The 15,056-nt window shown below is 41.3% G+C and overlaps 1 protein-coding gene across 4 annotated transcripts in view; it reads left to right on the top strand.

Annotated features, from left to right (window-relative positions):
- Window positions 1–15,056, top strand: part of Slc4a4 (solute carrier family 4 (sodium bicarbonate cotransporter), member 4) — a 300,806-nt gene that overhangs the window by 117,823 nt on the left and 167,927 nt on the right. The gene's annotated exons all lie outside the window — the stretch shown is intronic.

Below are 15,056 nucleotides of genomic sequence, written 5' to 3'. Positions count from 1 at the left end.
TCCCAATTCACTGCTCACCACTGCACTTTTAGAACAGCATTGTATGTGTTGTTATGGAAAGGTGGATTAAATGAATTGTAGAAACCAAAACCCAACTCATCCACCCTGTTTCTAGAAATGAGGTTTTTCTGACTTAATAGTATTATAGATATTTGGAAGAGTGCTTACTATGAGAGATTTACTATTTTGTTTTCAAAGCAAAACTGGTTTTAAGCAAATAATTTGAATAGAAATGTGCTTTATAAAAACATTCACAAAAGAGAGAATCTAATCCTACTATAATCCTAGATTCTAATCCTACTGCAATTCGGCGGTCCTACTGCCAACGGGAATATGGTACTTACTGATAGGAGATGTTTTGGCATCGTGTATCTTGTCTTTACTTAATTATTTTAAACAACCGATCCATGTGTGTGGAGTTATAGCAATTAATGTTGAAGTTTCTGTTAATATCTTATGTAATAACCCTCTTTCTTTTGTAAAATTAAATTCCAAGAGCTGGAGAGTCCTCCTTTTTTTAATCATGGGGTGAGTGGTAGTATAAAGAAGTGAGGAAGTGTTGTTTTCAAATGTTACTGTGTTTGTAAGTTTACACCATCGGGTCCTTTTATCCATGTGGTGCTCATCATTTTCACGGAGCTGCAGACAGGGTAAAGTTAGGAGCAGACGCATCCAGAAGCTGGTCTCTCATGCTTCTGGAGAAAGTGTGTGGATGTGGAATACAACTAAAGAGATGATACCACCATTGCCCGATCTTTCATCTGGTCAGTTGACCTCTCTACCTCCATGAAGGGTTGATGTTGCTTTCACCAGTCACTTTTTACCTGTGAAGTGTTCTTTAAGCTGGACAGAATCAGATAGGGAGGTGGACAGTTCTTTTCTGGCTATTCAGTTGATCAGTTTACACTCCAAAGCATGGGCTGTGATGAGGTCTTTTAAGTATGTTATTATTAGCCTTTGTGCTACTTAAGATTTGGCTTTTTGAGATCATGTAGCAGTGAATTTCATGGTACTGGAAGGTACATTATTGTAGATTATCAGATGGCAAGTTTTTGGCTTTCTAAGGTGCTTGTTCTTAACTTGCAAGTTTACATGGTTACTTTTTTATATCTTGGGATTTAATCGCTTAATATCTTTAAGAACTATGAACTGTTCTTAGAATAATTTTCTAAAATAAAGAATTATATAACTCTTGCTATTTTAATAAACCAGAATCTTATGTCTTTTGTAGTCAGAGCTAGATTCTAATACCCTCATCTAAAGCCTAGATAAACTCAAGTCACCTTGATTTTCTATAATAGGCAAGAAAATAGATCCAGTGACATTGCCAACTTCAGTTGCACCAGCAACATCATGATGAATAGCAAGATCTACGGAGATCTTTCAGAGTTGGGAATTTTCCCTTTCCCAGTGGTGTGCTGGAAGCCAGATTCTATCTACGCAGAGAGCCAGTTTTTGTCAAGAATGTTGCAAGCTGGTTGTTAAACACAGCTGCTAGTAAAACTTGAATTATATAAATGTATAATTAAATAACTATTAAAAACAAAGGTAAGGAATACTCAAAAGTCATTAGCTCCTACTTATTTTACTATAATCTGTGAGGTTGAGGTCATTCCGATCTATTGTGTCTGTGTTGTAGAAATACTGTAAAAAGACACACAGATCAACATTCAAGGACTTGTGGCTGGAGGTGAGCCCTGCTGGTAATGTTTCTTCCACAGAAACAGGCAAATGTTATAAAACGTGGCTTAGTTTATTGTTTTGAAAATTGTCACTTGACTTGATAGAAAAAATCTAATAATTCAGGTTAAACTTACCAGAATGGAATGTCTGTAGCTGAAAATGTGAATTGCACACAAATTCAAGAAATGTTTTTTGGTAACAAAAACTATTATTCAGTTTAGCTGAGGAATCTCCTGCCTCGCAGATACATGATTGAAGTCTGAAGCGCATCTTTGCTGTTTCATTTTTGCCTTATTCATTAACATACATGATAATATTAAGCAACGTGGATGTTGGAACTATGACTTTCGCCTTTCAACTATAAATTGGCTACTGATGCAAGAGCTTAGAAAAGATCAACAAAAGCATTCTGTGAGAACCAACTGACTGTGCAATTTCCAGTAGAGTATTGCATATTTTATTATTTCTACAATGTGTGCTGTATATCTTTTATAGCAGTAAAATTTACTACCCATGTACACACATTCATGGGCATAAACACATACTCATACACCTTCCAAATATTTCCACTACTAGCACCAAACTCTCTAGATCTATAGCTAAAATTTCACATTTTGTAGGGTTCTAGGATGGTCTGGCATTTAAGATGATTTTGTATTTTTAAGAAGAAATAGAAACCATTTTAATTTGTAATAAAATGGGAAAATCAGCTAACTTTCACAATGTTTGTTAGTGTGAAGTTGTCACTAGTCTGAAATAACTGTCAATTCTGATAGTCATATCTATAGGGACCAATTTTTAGGCAAATCTTATAACTTATCAATGTATTGATTGTGGTGGGAGAAGACCTGACCTTGCCCTCCGTGATCATGGGGTGCTGTTGGACATCCAGTTGGACTTAGACTATAAATTTCCTTTTTATCCAATTCAATTTAATGACCTCAGTTTTCGTTAGTGAAAAGTTGTTTCCTTCTTCCAGTAAAAACATTGGAAAGGTAATTTTGTACTCAGTTTTGATATCTGTAAAACAGATAATGAAAATAAAACCATGGGGGTGGTGACATATGTCTGTAATCCCAACACTCTGGGAGGGTGAGGCAGGAGGATTGCAAGTTGGGTTCCCCATTGGGTAGCTTTGTCACTTAGCAAGATCTTTCTCAATATCAAAATAAAAGAAGGGCTAGGGATATAGCTCAATCTGAAGGTACTGGATTCAATCCCAAGTACCATATAAAAGAAAAGAGCAAGAAAAAAAACCCGAGTAATGACATGTAAAATGTTTAGAATGGTAGCTGACACATAGTAATTACTAAACAAATGTTATTTAATTACATCCATGTTTAAGTACAATAACAGGGAAGATAAATCTCATGTGAGCTTGCTAGAATATTGCTTTCTAGCTTGCTATAGGCAGAAATTCATGATGTAGTCCTGATTGATTTCCTTTGCCTTTTTTTCTTACCCCCCCCCCATAGTATAAGATTGAGCCCAAGACCTTTGCACAGAGCTACTTTCCCTGTCCATTTTTTCTTTTGTATTTGAGATGATAACCCTAAATCACCTTGGCTGGGCTTGAATGTGGATCCTCCTGCCTCAGCATCCCAGAATGCTGGGATTACAGTTGTGACCACCATGCCCAGCTGCTCTAGGCCTTAGTGTAGGTGATACCAGCATGCTTTCCTCAGCAGCGGGAGGGGAGGAAGCACATTCTCTTTGCAGCTCTCTTGCAGAACAGCCTGCCCTGCATTGGTCTCACTTTGGGCTGGATGGCGTCATTGGGAGCTTCAAACCTCCCTGGGCATCCACGATGTGGGACAGCTGCTGTCTCCAGGAGACTGGAGCTGAAGCAGGTGGCAGTTCCAAGCGGGGCAGCTGGCTCCTAGGGCTTGTGCTACTTCCCCAGCCTTTGCCTGACATCTGGGTCAGTGCCTCTTTTACATTTGTGGAGACCCACAGCCTGCTCCCAACTGAACTTTGGGGCTTTCTGTCCAGTTCACCACTTTCATCTGTTGAATGAGAAATTTGTGAGCCACTTGTTGCTCCCACTGTCTCCTGAACCTGGGCTCCTCATTGAAGACTGTCTACTGCAGGAGACTTCCTCTTAGTGCTCTCCTACACAGCGCCTTGGAAGGAGTGCAGAGCACCTTGAGGTGTTCTAAAAGTATTGCTATTTCCTACAGTAGCATAGACACACAGTTATTAGCATTGCAGGACAAGCAATAGAAAGAAATCAGTTTCTTTTTGTTGTTGTTCATGGAAATGTAAGTGGGATCAGTCAGGCTCTTTTGCCTTGGCTGTGTCTTGATGGCTACTTGCTTTCAGTATTGGATCCCGCCGCCTTGACACCAGCAGCTGTTGGATCTCTCTGGGCCCGCTGCCAGGCATGGCAACATTGTCTGTCCCTCCATCAGTCCATAGCTTGGGCTGGGCTTTTTTTTTTTTTTTCCAGTACTGGGAATTGAACTCACGACCTTGCGCTTGCAGGGCAGGCGCTGTGCTGCTGAGCTAACTCCCCAGCCCCAGTCTGGGCTTTGTATTGCAGTTCACTCAGTTGTCTCTGGCTGGGGTGACCTGCTTTGTTCACCTCCTTCCTTCCACTCATACTCTGAGACATGCCCAAGTCAACAGGTAGGCACACATCTCCCTGAGGTCCCTCCAAGCTTCATTCTCCTAAGCAGACCATCATGCTGCTCCAGTTCTGGGATGAGTCAGGTGACAGCTTGTATGCTTGGGCCCATGGCACCAAGAACATGAGTCCTCATCCCAGGTGCTTTTGTGCATATAGTCAGCTCCTTCTCAACAGCAGCAACACACATCCCTGTATCATTCTGTGCTTTACTTTTCCGTACATTGTACAGCACAGATGAATATCCTGGCTAGGATCCAGTGGATGGTCAAGCTCTTCCCAACCTTGGAACAGATGAAGCAGTCCATGGAAAGTTTCTAGCAAAGTGCCTGAATGAAATTATTCCTTAATAACAGTAGCAATTATGGCTAATATATTTCTAATTCATCCATCAGGCACCGTTATTATTTTTCTTTGTTTTCCCAGGCAGTGACTGATCTTCCACATCTGTAATGTTCAAATATTTAAGTAAATGAGAACCCATTTCCCACTCAAGAATCATTCCTTCTCAGTATTTGCTAGTGCACTGGGCTCTTTATGGCAGAATAAGGATTGCGGGATAGAGTATAAGAGACTATTTAGCTTTTAACATTAAAAGTGTACTCTGCAGTCTTCTTTCTGAAGACACAGTGCCATCTTTTTCAGAGTTTTTATTCCAACTCCACTAATATGTTCCAGCTGCATGACTTTGCAAAATTTATGTAATCTCTTGAACCTTAGGTTTTATATCTGTAAAATAAGGGTAGTAATGTCTATTCTATGCATATAACCAGGAGTGGATGTGATATGTTTGTGTGGAGTGTTTAAAAAGCATTATATAATATGCCATTATCAGACACAGCTACTTTATCAGGAATAAAAATACTGTCAGGGTCAAATTTGATAATTTTCAGATTTAAAATTTGGGGCAGAGTTTCAGATTGCCACTGTTATTCTGAGTTCCGTTTTCTGGGTTTTTCAACCCCCACATAATTCTAATCAAGCATTCTTGGAGTCTTAAAAAAAAGGTGTTATTTTCACTAGCAACTTTATATTTGCCAAATAACACATAACGAGTTATCACTCATGGACTTTGTAGTATTTTTTAATTGAGAGTATAAAGACTGATCAGTGTTCTGCGCAATGGCATTTCTTAGCCATCAGTAAAAAAATGCATGTGTAGCGGGATGTCAGCTTGAAGTGATATTTTTAAATCTTACTAGGTAGTTGCCAGCCTGTTTCTCACAGCTAGGGTCTGTGGTAAAGGAACGGGAAAGGCCCTCTGTGTTCTCCCACAGTGAAGTCCCCTCCTCCTTCTCCCTTTGCAGGGAAAGCTGTGCACAGGTCTTAAGGGACACTGAGTGATTGCTGCTGTGCACATGAATGAGTCTCGCGGGGCAGGAGACGCTTAGGGCCACCTTGCTAAGGTCTGCGTCCTTCAGCCTTGTCTAACGGAGAAGGGGCGTGGGAGAACCAGGGGTCATGTCCTGGTCTCTGTGAGGAGCAGGAGGAGGAGGAGGAGGACAGAGGAACGAGGGACGGGGAGACAGAGATGGCGGTGTGAGCACTGTAGAATGCTGATTGGCTTCCCTGCAAGGAGGGAGGTGAGCCATCTCACCACGGTTCAGTCTCGTTCTGCTCAGACCCTGTTTCAGTGCAAACACAAAGGAGATGAGAGCTTTCTCAGTTTGAGGACCTTATTTCTTTAACAAAGCACATATTTTGTATTTAAAGTTGAATTTATTTTTTATTGGATATTAACAAATTCTGGTTATTTATGAGCTACAAAGTGATACTGTGCTATATGTATTCAGTAGGAAATAATGGAATCAAGCTAATGAACACATCTCTTCCCTCAGATACTCACCCGTACTTCTTGTCTGAAATGCTGCACTCTCTGGGCAGCGTCTCCCCGTCCTGCCAGCCTCCCAGCTGCTGGTAGCCATTTTTCTACTCTCTGCTTCTAGGAGTTGACTTTAGGGCTGAATGATATTCCATTGTAAGTGTATACCACCTGTTCTTCACCCATGCTTCAGTTCGTGAACTCTTAGGTTGATGACATCACTTGTAAATGGTGTAGCAAAAACCATGGGGGGGGGTCTTCAGAGCTTAAAGTTGGATTTAAATTGGGCCAAAGTTGCTCTTTTTAGCCTTTTTTATTTTAAAGAGAAAGTGATACAAAATTTCAAAACAAGATTAGAAGAGATTAACAATGGTTAATACATTGTGTGTTGTTATCTTTAAAGTAGTTGCTCAGATTACAAGCTATGGGCTTGAAAAATTGATCAAACAATATAAGCACAAACCTTTCTTTTCAATGAACTTACAGAAATTAGTAGTATAATTATCTTAGCTACCATATATATAATATATATATATATATATATATTCTTTTTCTTTTCCCTTTCTTTTTTTCTCCTTTCCTTCATCCTAATTGTTCTTTCCTTTCGAGCAGTTTCTTCCCCCTTTACAATATCTATTGTACCTTTTGGATCTTATTTACTGTTTCATTTTCTTACACTAGGGAAATAATGTGATGTTTACACATGTGAGTCTGATTTATTTTACTTATGAGTATGGTCTCAAGTTGCACCCATTTACCTATAAAAGTCTCCAGTTTATCCTTTTTTATGGCTGAATAGTACATAAAATCACCACATCTTTTTTATCCATTCCTCAGTTCATGGCCATTTGGGTTGTTTCCAAGATTAGCTATTACAGTATACAGCTGTTAAACATCGGTGCACATGTATCATTGTGTTATGATGTTTTTAATTTTTCTGGGAAGATACCCAGCAGGGGAAGAGCTAGGTCAAGTGAGACCTCTAATCCTAGTTTTTTGAGGAATCGCCACACTGATTTCCACAGATGGTACTGGCAAAAAGGGTCTTTAGCATTTTTCAACACTGTTTAGAATATTGAGCCAAAGAATCATCATTCTTTTGTGATGGTAGTAGTAGCAATAACGATACCTCCCAGTGTCTGAGCACCTATTACACCATGCATTGCTCTCTGTGATGATTCATATGTATCTAATATCTCTGCTTACAAATGAAAAACCTGAAATTCAGAAATGTAATACAACTTTCACAAGCGTAGTAGTTGGAGGAACCCAGTGTGCTTACCATCAGCATGCTAATCTTGCTGCAAGGGGCACGAGCTTCCATAGCCAGCATTTATTTCCCACAACCCATGAACCCAGGTCTCTTTTGTCGCGTAATTATGTGATGATGAAAGGACTCCCAGAGCCCTTCTAAGTCTCCCAAACGTAGAAGACAGTTGACTGTCTCTGCTGGCTTTCCAAAAGGAGGTTTCCAGGCACTATGTCTCACATTTATAAGTACAACACTGCTTTACTCTTGGGGGAAGTTTCTTGGCTAATAACAATGTGGAATCCACAGTGAGCAATGAATAACTACTCAAACATACAATTTTGCATTCCCAAGAATTCTAAAATTTTAACATGAATAAAATTTATTTTCTTTTTATAGTATCATCTAAAAAGCATTTTGCTAAAGAAATTTCTTTGGTCTGTTTGCATGATTCAAATACCGACAGACTCATTTGAACAGATTTAGCACCGTGCTTTGGACAAGCTGTTACCCCAGGGGAAGATAAGTCATTAACCCCATCTACCTTTTTCTGTAATCTGGACAGTGGATGCTGTCATTCAAATGTCAGAGCCCTATCATTTCTCATGAAGTCACAGTGATATACGCCAGTTCCCACCTTGTTTTGCCGGAAGTCAGGCGAAGGTGATTCAATAGAGACCATGTGAGATAGCAACAGGCTAAGTGGCTCAAGCATAGAGGTACATTGAGAGGATTACCGGAAAAGGCACACATATTATATCATCAAATTTTTGAAAGTTTGGTGTTAGCTTTGGGGAAAACTTTTTTCAAAATTTGATCTTTGGAGTAAATTTCTGAAGAGCGAAAACAAACCTGGCAAGGGCTGCAGAGTTCTGTCTCTCCCTGCATAGAACATAAATGGCCCCACAAATCACAGGGTTGTAATTTGCCAGTTTAGGTAGTGGATGACGTGAGCCCCCTGATTTTCATGCACACATGCAGCCAGATGGCTCCAGTCAGGCTTCGCTGAAACCCAGGTGCCAGGTCCCTATGGCAGCTCCATTTTATGCCTGTCTTTGGAGCCGGAGTCCTTGTCTGTCCGTCCCCTTGATGAAGAGGCTTGGCATCAGAGGAGTCTGTGCCTGCTGGAAGGAGTTTGCAGCTTTAGCACCCACACGTGATAGCACATGGACATGCTGAGGGGAGCGGAAGAGAGAGAAGCTGTTTGGGAAAATTAGTTATCACTTGTGAGGTTGGGAATAGCTGCTGAACTCTTGTACTCACTTCAGAAGAAGCCCTGTGCCAGTGATAAAATCCAGGTAGTGGCAGAGGATGAGCTGGTAAAGGAATGTGAAGGTTCTTGCAGTTTACCCAGTGTGACCAACCTCTTTTGGTTCTCACTGATCCTGCATTTTAGAGCGTCCTTGTGTGGGCCTAGACAGATGGGGGTGGGTTGTTTACACTCGTTTTTCATTAGCCAGGCTGGCAGGAATATGGGCTCTTGAAGGAGATCACTAAGCTGTCAGAAGAAACAGGAGGTGAAACTTGGTCAGCATGATAATGTGCATTTCTAAATGCTTCCCTCTTGACAAAAGCAATCTTGGAATACTCGTAACTGGTTCATTTCCCTTTTTCATTTTCTTAGTGCAATAAAAACTTGCAAGGAAATTCAATTATGGGAAACAATTAAAAATTCAGATTGCAAAGAGAAGACATCAGATTTGCTCCAGACAGGTGCTGGCACAGATGGCGTGCTCACAAGTCCTGTCTTTATTTACAGCTTTTAAACACAGACAGATAAATTAACAAAAATGTTTTTGGGTTTTATAATGTGCAGAATGCCCAAATGTGGCCATAAACTTACATTAATTTGTAAACGGTTCAATTTAAAGCCTGACCTCCCAAGTCACCAATAGTCTTTTAAAAAGACCATTTGTCTGCCCTATCTTTTACACACTTGTGTGAATGGATTATCTAATATTTGCTTTTGCTTGGATATGTTTAAATTGTTTATTGCTTTTACTATGTGATCATGTAATGACTATCTTTATTGTTAAGAAAAAACCCTCTTCAGTCAAATTGCACCTAGTCTGATGGGTAGGTACATCCAAGTCATTGTCATTCTTTAAACATAATTACACTGTTTGCTTCTTACTAGCCTTTGGAATGTAGTATCTGATGAGACACAAAGCCCAAATGAAACTCTCGTCAAGAAGAGGTTGATAGTGCTACCCTGTGATGACATCAACCTGGAGGAACCATAGTGCATATTTAACCTGTATCGTATTTCATCTTTGGTGTGGTCTAAGATTTGGCATGTGTATACCAAATACTGAAATCATAGTAAATTAACTCATGCCTGTGATCCTAGCAATCTGTGAGGCTGAGGCAAGGGGATTGCAAGTTCAAGCCCAACTCAGGCAATTTAATGAGGCCCTGTCTTAAAATTTAAAAATTTCCTTGGATTCAGTCAGTACCGCCAAAAGGAAAAAAGTCAAATAAGTATTATAAAGCAGCAGAAAATGAAGACTAATACGCATTGCTAAAGGGGTTTGTATTAAGGCATTAATTTTTCCATATTCTAGTGTCATTTTCCTAGCGATGCGAAGAACAGAAATAATTGGGGACTAGTTTGATACTCATCAAAGAAAATATTTCAGAAAGAGAAGTCTGAAATGTTGCTTTCTGCTTTTGTGAACAAGATCCCTAGAAGGGTCTGTTGGGCAGCTCCTCAGAAAACTGCTTACTAATCAAACACCCTGCCCCTGCGCTTGCAACTGTGCGTGACTTCCTTTTCACGTGCTTATGTGGTGCAAAGTTATCAAGTCCTTATCTGACGTCTTGAGATTAATGTTCACTACATGACTCCTTCTTCCGGATAGAATCCATGTTTTGTGTATTTGAGATGCAGGGTGGATCACCCGTGGAACCTGGGAAGCTATAATGATTAAGTGTAATTGTTCTTTCCTTTAGATTCCCTCACTGTGTTGGGATTTGTTTTGTTCACGGGTGAGGGATCATGGGAGGGGGTGTGTGTCACTGTAATGTGTCGTTGTTCTCCTCTAACTTGCTTGTGTGATTTGCTTCAGCATTTTTTCTTCTTAATCAATGCTTCCATCCTCATCCTTGCTGTGGCTGCTCATGTGTCCTCCTCCTGTCTTCTGCTTCTGACACTAAAGCCTGCAGCCCGCTTGAGAACTCAGTGCCCTGCCTAGCAACCCGCACCTCGGATGATGACCCCCGCGTGCGGCGCACCCCCAGCGTGGGATGGCTGAGTAAGTCCATGGCTGGGGAGGGCAAGGAGGTGGCAGTGGGCAAAGTGGGCAGCGAGACTGGGCCGGGGTGACTGAGTGGAGGGCACCCTCAGAGTGCCCGAGAGGGTAAGACAGGAATCCCTAAAGTCCTACTGCTAGTGTTTCCTTCTGCCACTGAGGAGTGCAGTGACCACGACTCAGAGTTCTGGTCGACCTACTGAGGTGAATCCAGTTAGGGACCTTGTACGGTGGTGGGAAAGTGCAGGGGTATGAGTCAGGGCTGGCACTGCAACTCTGGCTCCCTGTGGCCCTGCTCAGAAGCTCTACCCCTCCAGGCAGTGCAGGACTCTGCAGAGGGCTGTGAGCCCAGTCCTTCGGGATGGTGTCTCTGAGGGTGCTTGGAGAGTGTCAGGTGCCAGGGAGGAGGAAGAGCTTCTCAGTTGTGGATCTAAAAGCCCTCAAATGTCCATCACATGCCAGAAAGACAGAGGTGCTGTTCACAGTGAACGAGGGCAGAGAGCACAGGACACAAGTCTTTCCCTTTTCACAATTAATTAATTGATTGATTCATTGATGGATTGAGACAGGGTCTCACTATGTAGTCCAGGCTGGCCTTGAACTCACTATGCAGTCTGCGTTGGCCTCGTACTTGTGGAGATCCTCCTGCTTCAGCCTCCTGAGTGCTGGGATTATAGGTGTGCATCACCTTTTCAAAATTTAGAGCTTGTTAAGGAGATAAGACTCACATAAAACCAAGGAGGAGAGAACCTGAGCAAGAAGCCAGGTGGATCTTTCCCAAAGATTTCCAGATCCACTATACATGATGCAAATGTGCTTTAGTTGTCAAGAAGCCCATCCATGGTGTCATTTGGTTTTTAATTGTTTATTACTTTCCTTGGGAAGGTGTGTTTTTCAGCTAACTTAATGGTGTAAGTTTTGGTACATCCTAAAATAGTATTTGTTGAGTGACATTCTTCCCCAGCTTCTTATGGTGTAAATTTGATGTTTTAATGAACTCTCATGATAAGTTCTATGCCACTGGGTGTGATGGCACATGCCTGAGATCCCAGCACACAGGAGAGTGAGGCAGGAGGATCACCGAGAGTTTGAGGCCAGGCTGGGCTACAGTAAGTTCAAGCCCAGCCTGAACTGCGTAGTGAGACCCTGTCTCAAAAACAAAGCAAAACAAAACAAATAATGTCTGTGCCTTATAGTGATATGAGCACATGTGCTGCACATGTCAGTGCCGTGGGCACGGGGGTGTTGTTCAGAGGGGGCAGGCTGAGTCTTTGTACTTAGCGGCTTGCCCTGAATGAGGGAGATGGGAAACTGTGGGAGACAGCTGTGCGAGATGATCACTGAGATGACTGAACACACACATGTGACTGAACACACACAGGCACTCCGGCCTGCGCGCGTGTGCACACACACATATGCGCATGCACAATGGAACGATCTGGCCCAAGGCTGGGGCCAGTACCAGGTTATTCTTGAGGAAGCACTTGTAGAGTTAAATCTTACAGGAAGAGTTTGAATTTTGCAATGAGAAAGTCAGAGAAACTATTAATTTTATACTAACTTTCTATAAAGTAGTTCTAATGAACTTATGTAAAATTTTTTCTCATATAATAATATAAGTTGCAAACACTAGATCATTACTTTTTGCAAATTCTGAACAGAGTACTTTATGTGATACTGTTTGTTTGAGTAGTCTAGTGAAGTAGCCATTGTCATTATCCATAGTTTACCAGTGAAGAGATGAGGACTAGAAAAATTAAGTAAGTTTCCAAGATTACGGAGCTCATAAGTGTCAGGGGCAGGATGTGAAGGTCATAGAGTGGTTTCATCTCTAATACAGTGGGTGGTGTGTTACTTCAGTTAAAGTGTGGGAAATTCATGTGGGCAGATGGCCAAAAGATCTTCTGACCCACAGTGAAGCCCAGTGTGCATACGATTTTCGCTGCAGGAGTCATGCATTCCTCCTAATAATTTCTTATATTCCTTACTTACGCTTTTTGACATTTAAATTTAAGCGGGAAGTTCAGATACTGCTGCTTGGAGTCAGGCAGGATTGGGTTTTAGTCTTGAGTCTATTATTGCCGGCTTCCTGACTGGCCAAATTACTTCTCTCTTTTTTAAACTTGGATTTTAAACTATAAAACTGTGTGAAGCCTATCAACATAGGATTGTTGTGTAAATTGAAGTAGAAATATGTGAACTATCTAGCATACTGTTTGCTACTTAGTACATGGGCATTGCTATTAGAGGAATTGTGAAAAGAGTTATGGCTGTTTTTATTTTTTAAAAGTTTTATTTATTCTATAAATTGGATGTCCAGACTGTGCAGTATTTTTGTGTATAAAACATCAAGTAATTGACCAAAATGTTGAGTTTGTCGATGATCTGGAAATATAGCAGCTATTTGGAAATCAGCCTAAAGCTAAAACCTAAGCCGTTCTTTTAAACTGCGTATTTCAGTAATGAGAAGATTTTTTTCATCGTCTAGTTATGTGGTATATTCTCTCCCTAGACAGTCATGTCTGGTGCAGTCTCATTCATCTTCACCAGGGCTATCAATTCAATAAATTAAATACACACCTGCGGAATAGCAAAGATGTACAAGTTCATATCTTCTTAATATAAATTCCTCCTCTAATCCGTTTGTCCTGTGTCTTTTGTCGTTTAAAGTGCGAAATCCTATGTCCCCACTGTCGGTGTGAGCTTGCCCAGCCCAGCGTCCTTTTAAGGAGACCTATCCAGAACTGTTCAGTAGGGCCTGAGTGAAATTCTGTCTCCTTTATAAAATAGCTTTTGTGAATAAAAGGTCTTTTTGAGCTTAAGCATTCTGTAATTCCTACCGTCTGTGCCTGATAACCGATTTACTGTATATTGTTTTATGCTGCATAGAAAGCTCCATTAAGGCGCGTGTGGCATCCCCTGCTGTGCTCTCCAGGGCGGTGGGCATTGTACAGGTCAGAGATCTAAACGTTTCTTCGCATGCTACCTTGTCCTTACATGCGGCCAGCAGCTTCATGTTCACCGGATGCCGTGTGGGCCACAGTAAGCCCTTCATCAGAAGTGAATCTGGTTTATCTGGGAAAAAAACCCATATTTTTTGTACACCCAGAGCTGCTGAATTTTATTATCCATTCTAATAATTAATGGAATTTTAAAAAACTGCCAAAATATGAGCTAAAAAACAAGGTTTGTAACAGATTCCATTAAGTTAATCTTTCAGTATTCTTAGCTGATACTTTCAGGCCTACTGTGACTTGAAGGAAGTAACTGCCTTTAAAAAGCCGCCTTCAAAGGTGCTTGTGCGAAGTAAGCTCTTGTCACTTCCCATTGTGCGCGTCTTATCTTAGTTGTCACCTGAGGCCGACGTGTGCTGGGAGCTCTTACCCACTTCACATGCTGCCAGTGTATTGACTTAGAGGCTGGAACAAAACCAGAAATGCTTTTCTCTCACATATCTCACTGGCAGGTCTGAATCCAGCCCGGACCGCTGAGAACAAAGAAACTTCCCCTCCACTTTTCAGAACAGGTTAATGCCACCCTAAACGCTTTACCGTGATTACAGCATAAGGTGCGCTATCTTGGGAGATCCAAATGGCTCTTCACTCTGAGTGCTTATCTGTGAATTCAGGTAGACATCTAAAAGCTGGATCATTTGAACCCTTAGAAAACACCTGCGCTCTTTTGCAGTTAGTGGTGGATGGGATCAGCTGCTTCAGACTTTCAGGTCTGAGCTTCCCAGAAGAAAATGAGGCGTAGTGTGTGTCTGGTTACCTTCTCACACTCCTGGTGTCTGCCTTCACTTTGTGGTGTGTCTTTCTGGCTGGTGTGGACATTCACTGGTCCAGCTCAGCGTTTGGCGGGCAGGTTCTTATCCAGTGCACTGTTAGCATTACCCTAAGTATAGTCATGAAGTAAGGCCGCTTTTTTCTTTTTGTTGAAACTGTCGATTCTTGTTTCATCCAACGGTCAGGCTGCACAGTTAACGCTAGCATTTAAAATGGGACTAAATTTATTATTTCTTTTTGGAGCATTTCTGGAATTTAGCAGTTTCAGTAATTGCAACTTTTTCAGATTCTGGAGAATTTATTGATTAAATAAAAATATTTTTTTTGGCTCTGATTTTTTTCTTTTTGTGGTGCCGAATATCAGACCTAGTGATCCTCTACCAGTGAGCTACATCCTTAGCCCTTTTTAAGTATGTTCTCTTGAGACAGGGTCTCCCGGGCTTGCCCAGACAGGGCTTGAATTTGTGATTCAGCAGCCTCTGCCTCAGTCTCCCAAAGTGCCCCGCCTACTTGCCATGAATTTTCTCAGAAATATTTGGAACTTCTTTAGAAAAGTGGTGAATCCAGAGAGGTTGCTTAACGAGTGCAATTCAGCAGTTCTCTGAGTCCTTGCTCATTTAGTTAGACAGTGTGTTTGGGA

Source organism: Chinchilla lanigera, unplaced genomic scaffold (assembly GCF_000276665.1).
Source record: "Chinchilla lanigera isolate Chin_1 unplaced genomic scaffold, ChiLan1.0 scaffold00046, whole genome shotgun sequence".
Classification (NCBI taxonomy): domain Eukaryota; kingdom Metazoa; phylum Chordata; class Mammalia; order Rodentia; family Chinchillidae; genus Chinchilla; species Chinchilla lanigera.
The sequence above is the reverse complement of the archived record's forward strand: the minus strand, read 5'-3'. Positions and strand labels throughout refer to the sequence as shown.